The following is a 6,596-nucleotide window of genomic DNA, read 5'->3' as shown; positions in this document are numbered from 1 at the left end:
AGTCTCACCTGGATGGGCGTTTGTTCCCTAGTTTATGTGGGCTTTTTTAACCTAGGTTTTATGGGTTTTATTCAGGAGAATCCTTGCTGGCTTTAGGTAGCTACTTGATGCATTTTAGCAAATGGGTATTTACCGTTGCTAGGACTGCTCCATAGCTGTTCTTCACACATTTATTTCTTATTTTGGATCTGAGCGATTTTGCTCTGCCCTGAGATTTCATGTTACCGTCAGTTATCTTCTGGCCATGTTCGTAAAGGGAGGATTTCCTCCCTTCCTAATGGGCTGTTCATACGCACCAGGTGAAGAAAATGACTTGGGTTTGCACCTATGCTACCAAGTAAGAGGGCTTTCCCAGGAAAAGCCCACAGATAAAACGCAACAACTTAGTTTACAAAATTCTTTGATATCATGTTTTGATACCACTAACACGTTTAAACTGTGCTTTTTGCCATTATTGCTTTTGTGCTAAAGCATTTTGTTCAGTAGAAGTGGAAGGAAAGTGTTCAGAAGTATCACAGATTTCCAGTCCCCTGTTCTGCTCAAGGCAACCAATATCACATGCAACCCTTAAGAAAAAAAGTGGCTCCTATTTCAAAGTGTCAGTTGTGTCCTATTAAAAATACTAAACCCAAATAAAAATAAAGTAATTAAACCAATAAATCACAAACTCGATAGCTGTGGGAAGTAATAGCAGATCTCAAGGACAAAAGAAGTGGAAAAAAACCAGGTATATCAGCCCTAATCAAAAGCCCATCGAAAGGCGTGGAAAGTCTCCCATGGATAGTCAAGGGCTTAATGTAATAGGTCAGATGTGGACCATTTGGTGCCAATGGCTATAATTAGAAATAATTTCCACTCTTGTAATCCAGGAGTGATTACGTGCAATCCACTGTGTCAACTGCTGTAAATCTAGGCTAATTTACCTGAATACACGGGAATTATGCTGCTGCAGGTGGATATTGGGGTTTGGATTCTTGTTATTTTTGTGTTTGTAGAGGAAATAATTCTGATCCTTTTTTTTTTTTTTTTTCCTGTTGAAAACATTAAAAATATGAGTGTCCAGTTCTCTAGAGTGCTCAGCAATTTCGGCTAGTGTGAAAGGCCAATGATGCTTTTAGTGGGAAGACAGTTAGAAACATTTGTGTGACTGATATTCTCACCATGCCATGCATTGGCCCCGCTTGGGTGGTGATTGGGCCATAGATGGAGCCTGAAAAATTGGCTATTTCTTTGGGTTCCAGGACTGAATCTTTTCCAAGCAGTAGAAGCTGACTGACTCTCAAGTGACCTTTTGCGGTGACCTTTCTGAAGATGTCCTGCCTATGAAAGGATGACGAAAGGACGACGTTGGTGAGATGCTGATTAGCTTGAAGAACCACATAATAGATATGAAAACATACTGGTAACTTTCCATGAAGAAAAAAACTAAGCTTAAGCAGCAAGGAACACGGTTTAGCTGCTTCAGCATGGACAAGACAATATTTCAAGCATCACCAAATCATGGTTTCTAAGAATTAGAGCTGTTGACAGATTTTCAAAATGTTTTGACAACTCATTTCACTAAGATTTTTTTACTTCGAGTCTTGAAAATTTGTCACGGTTTCGCAAAAATGCTCAATTTTTTTTTTTTTTTTTGGTTATAAAGCTAGGGGAATGAAAAAAAAATTGCCCATCTATTTTTTCATTAAAGTCTTGCTGAAAATGTATGGTCCTTTCCAAAGTAACTAACTCCTGGAAAATCTCCATTAGTTGGGTACAAATCCTGCACGGTTACAGGACTTTGGCTTAAAGGAAGGTCATGCTTTTGGTTAATCTGATCCAGATACCAGAGTTTGTTTGAGTAAACATCCTGAAGCTGCTGCTGCCTCTGCTTGGGGAAGACTCCTAAAAGGCAGTCATTTGGTTCAATGAATGGTGTTTTTATCAATTTGCTTGATTAATTGAATAAAATCTCCAGGCATTTGGTGAAAATATCACCGTCTTTAAACCTGTTTGCCTAGCATTTTTTTTTTAAAAAATGATGGTCAATTGTAAATGGGGTTTTATGCTAAAATTGGCCCCCTGCACTGTGGGCGCACTGTATGCGTGTTTGCCAGGAGGCCGCTGTTTGTGAATGCAACTATTTTAATAGTCAAACAGTGATGTTCACATTATTAGCTTGGTTGTTTAGAGTGAAGCTTGTGCAAAGAAATGAGATGCATTCATTAAATGTTTAATTAAACCATTGTCTGAAAATAGGTCGTAATACTGAACATCACGTCTTGTTATTAAAGAATAAAGTTTAATATTGTATTTTAAAACTTAAACAGCCCAGTTACTGTTATTCCTTTCAAGGGAACAGTTCTTTTTTTTTTTTTTTTTTTTCTTTTGTGGGCAAAAGCCTTAAATTCTCAACTATGGTTTGACCATGTGACTTACAAGCAAGTTGGCAAGGCCACTTCTTTTGACTTCAGGGATACCAAGTCCTCTACAGTTGAATTCTCAGTTTCAATATAAGCTTCACTCGTACATATGCCCACTGACTTTGCAGTGAATATCTGCTGAGAAAAAAAATCAAGTACGAGATTTAGAAGCTTTTTACCTCTATATTGGCGTGGCATTGTCTCAAGTAATTACTTGGAAGTGTCTCACACAACTTGAATGTAAACATGCCATAACGTCCCTGACCTGAAATGTACACCGGGTTTGGAGTAGCTGGACGTATTTTCTAGCTTGACGGTGATGGAAGACAAGTAGATTTGTAACTGCTACTGCAGCTGGGATGAACGTGCAGATGTTTTTTGTGCTGTTCTTTGTACAGCCCAGTATGGTTTAGTTTTTGATCTGCAATGCATGCCAAATATATTACTTTTCATGGTTAGTCTGGATGCTCAGCAAACTGCACAGGCAATGAGATGGTCCCCTCCTTCACCTGTACCTCCTACTGGATTTAAGGGAACAGTCTCTGCTTTGGAATTACTTTGTAATGAAAATAAATGGACGAGGTAATTGGTAGCCTATGCAATCAGAGCGTTGGTAGCATTGTAAGCACGGGCTTCAGTCATAATGCGTAATGTCAGCGAATATGCCAGTTTTCTAAGTTAGAAGTCTGGATACTTTGGGATGGAGGGCAAGTTCTTCCCGGTACCCTACTTCATGTGATGACGGATTGAGACAATGAAAAGTATACTCACTACAAAGTATTAGGGGAAAAGTATGTTTCCACGGAGCCTTAGATGTTACTAATGTTCCCTCATCCTCTCAGAGTACTTTTGTGGGTTCTGAAGCAAAAGACCAGCCCACCGCCCCAAATGGATCTTTATACTCTCTTGCCACCTGTCTGTATGAGGGTGACCTTTTGGGGAGGGGAGAGAGAAAACAGGCAGGCTTGTAGCTGGTCTTGAAACCACGAGTTGCCTGTTGCAGCCAGCTGGGTTGAAACCCAAGTCATTTTATGGGTTGGCTAGCAGGTGATCCATCTTGGGTCTTGGGCTGAAAGTGTTATCAGGTGGCTGAGCTGTAGAAGCCCTAGTTACTCCATCAGTAGCACTCTAGCTTTTATGAGAGCAGAGCCGAAGCAGCTGATGAGATCAACTTGGGAATCCTTTAAGCACCCTTTCTTGTACTCCCAAATTCAAAATCAAGTCTGGGTGAGAGGCAGGAGTCAGCCATGTGTGAGTTTTGACTTGCTAGGTCTAACTGCTAGGGGGTGCTAAGCTGCACTGAGCCGGAGTGCTGTTAACTAAAGAGCTGGGTTTACCAGGACAATGTTTCCATGGGGTTAAGAGAAACAGAAAACAATTACTGTTTAAATCAAGAGATTCCTGCATGCTTCCTGCTAATTTATGAATAGTTATGCAACCGCTGTTTTTTTATTTTTTCCTGAGGCCCGGTGATAATCTAACTACGCTTTCTCACTTCCACTGTTCTCACTGAGAGAGAGAATAATCTAATTAGCTATTCAGCCCTGACAATTACATTCTATTTAAATATGATGAATAGCCAATTTCAAAAGGCCTGATCCTGATCTGAGCACATTAATGTGTTCTCACTTGTGGGTAACATCAATGGAAGCTGAAGGCACCCAGCATCTTGTGCAGTTTGTTCTGTATTCGGATGACTTATTTTTGTCTCAGTCTTTGGCGGTATGAAAAATTCACATTTTATGGGCAAACCTTCCACTCTGGTGGGTTATGTTCTTCCTGCATTAGTTTTGCTAATTTGTTTTCTATTATTGCTTTGCGCAGGGAAATCTCAGTCAGTGTCTTGGCACGCAAAGGATTTTTAATACATTTTAATAATGGAAAGACAGAATCCTACAACTTGGGGAGAAGCAGCTCTGTAATATTTCTGAGACCCTACAAAGGATAATTTCTGAATACACAACCCACTGTCAAGTTCACATAGACTATTAGGCAATAAACCAGTCACCTTCTTGGGTTTTTTTTGGGTTTCACCTTGTTCAGCACAACCAGGGCCAGGCCTTTCAGAGGAGATCAGCATCCTTCAGCTCTCCAAGTGAACAGCTGAATTTTATTTTGAAAGGACTGAATGGCCAATTAGGGATCAAAAGTGTTCTGCAGCCTGCCATTTCCCTTGACAATAATTTGGAGGAAAGAGGAAAAGCTCTTTGTAAATCTCTCTATTAAGGTGAGAGAGGTGCCTCCTGTGTTCAAAGAGGGGTTGAGGTTCACAGTGCTGCAGAGAGGAGGGAGGGATGGATGGATGGATGGATGGATGGATGGATGGATGGAGGAACCTGCAGAATGGGATTGGTTTCTTGCAAAATCTGCATCCTCCAAATCCATGCTTGCCTGTGTACCAAAGAGCTGCAGGGAGCTTGCCAGGAAGGGAAGTAATTTTAGAGTGTGATTTGGAAAATGATTCAGTTTAAAAGTTGCTATTTTTGAAGGGCTACTTTCAGCTGGGATCCAGTCCCCAGCCTGTTCCAGAAGCACTCGCCTTGCTGCAGCAGAGCGTGGTGCAGGGGGGAGGAGAAACGTCTGTCTGGGAGCTGGGAGCCCTGAACTCCACGCTGCCATGGAGAAAACAATTCATGGGAATGGGTCCTTCTCCCGTTTCACGTCCCGTCCTGCATTTGGCAGGTGAGTGCTTTAACCTAGCTAGCTTGATGGACATGACAAAGGTAAGTCTGCCCACCCTGCGTAGGGGTTCACCGTCCTCAATGGAAGGAGCAGGCGCGCGTATCTGGGGCTGCGGGGCAGACAAAGTCTCGAGACAGGAAAGCCTGCTTTATCCTGTTGACATAAAAGCCAAGGACAGCTTGAGGAATTTATCAAGCAAAGTTATGAAATGGCAAGCAAACGCCTTTTTCGTGCCATCTGAAGACGTACTGTATGTATTTTACAGACCCTGTGGCTGCGTCTCTCGCAAATCTCTCCAGCCGGTGGCATTGAAATAAAACCTGCTAAGCTGACACCCCCTCCGTCAGGCCAAGGCTTTACAGAAGTGCAGGACAGGCGGTATTTGATCACAGCGCTGAAGAAAACGTTGACAACCCCTTTGGACTGCCTGATTTGCTTTCAAGGGTGAGAAGCTGCAGATAGTGATCCTGTGGTGATTAACACCTGTCGGTTATCAACAAACAGGTTAAGATGTCCCTTCCACTCTGGATTTGTCCCTCTTGTTTCATTCAGGTAGGTGCTGTGTGATGGTCCTCTGAGGCCATTTACCCTGCTAAGCTTTTCATAAATAGGTTCCACTTGTGGCTAAGCAGCTTCATGCATCGAGGACACACGGAGTCGAAGCGTATGGCCGAAGATGACGCTCTGGTTCCCATGCAGGTATCGGGACGGCTCGCCGGTGGTGGTTTTGAGAGGCATTAGTGTTTATTCCAACATAAATGATTCTATGATTCTATCACCACCATGTCTGACCCAGGGCTCCTGGGAGTGACTGGCTGGTGGGTTTCCCAGGCAGTGGCCCAAGCCCAGCTGAGGCGTGTGTGTGTGTGCATGTAGATACAAAGTAAGGGAATAATTTCTCTTGAAATGAAAGAAAAAGCTGAGCCTAGAGTTGTTTGATCATCAATGTATCCTGCATTATGGCAGTGTTGTTAGAAATATGGGTAAGTTCATCATCTGAAAGGTCTTGGAGGACCGCTGCGGTACCAATCTCACTCTGTGTACAACTTGTCCCTGTGTCCATCTCACTCCATTAAGTGACCAACTTTACACGAGGTCTCGTTTTCATCCGTGCCTCTCTTGCTTTTGTCAAACACTGCTAGGAAGTAGAAGCGTGGATCATTTTCCAAGTTGCTTCCCTGCTCCTGTTTACCTTCTGAGTTGCAGCAGATGAGTAGCCCAGCCCTCACCTGCTCACCTTGTGTCTGGCAGAGAGGTTGCTGACTTCCCCAGCGTTAGCCAAGCCTCATGCAGCCACTGCCTGTTGACACCGTGGCTCATTCTGAAAGAGGGGAAGAAATAATGGGAAAAGGCGGCATATGTGGTAGATCCTATATCTGGGAGGATGAGGAACACATAAGGAAAGCAACGTATCATCTTTTGAACGAATGTTAAACTTCTAAGCAGAAGGTGAAGAACGAACGTGACGGTCAGGAGGGCTCCCTTTTACAGCTGTCCATTCCTGCTTCAAAT

The sequence above is a fragment of the Vanellus vanellus genome (genome assembly GCF_965231255.1).
Source record: "Vanellus vanellus genome assembly, chromosome: 3".
Classification (NCBI taxonomy): Eukaryota; Metazoa; Chordata; class Aves; order Charadriiformes; family Charadriidae; genus Vanellus; species Vanellus vanellus.
The sequence above is the reverse complement of the archived record's forward strand: the minus strand, read 5'-3'. Positions refer to the sequence as shown.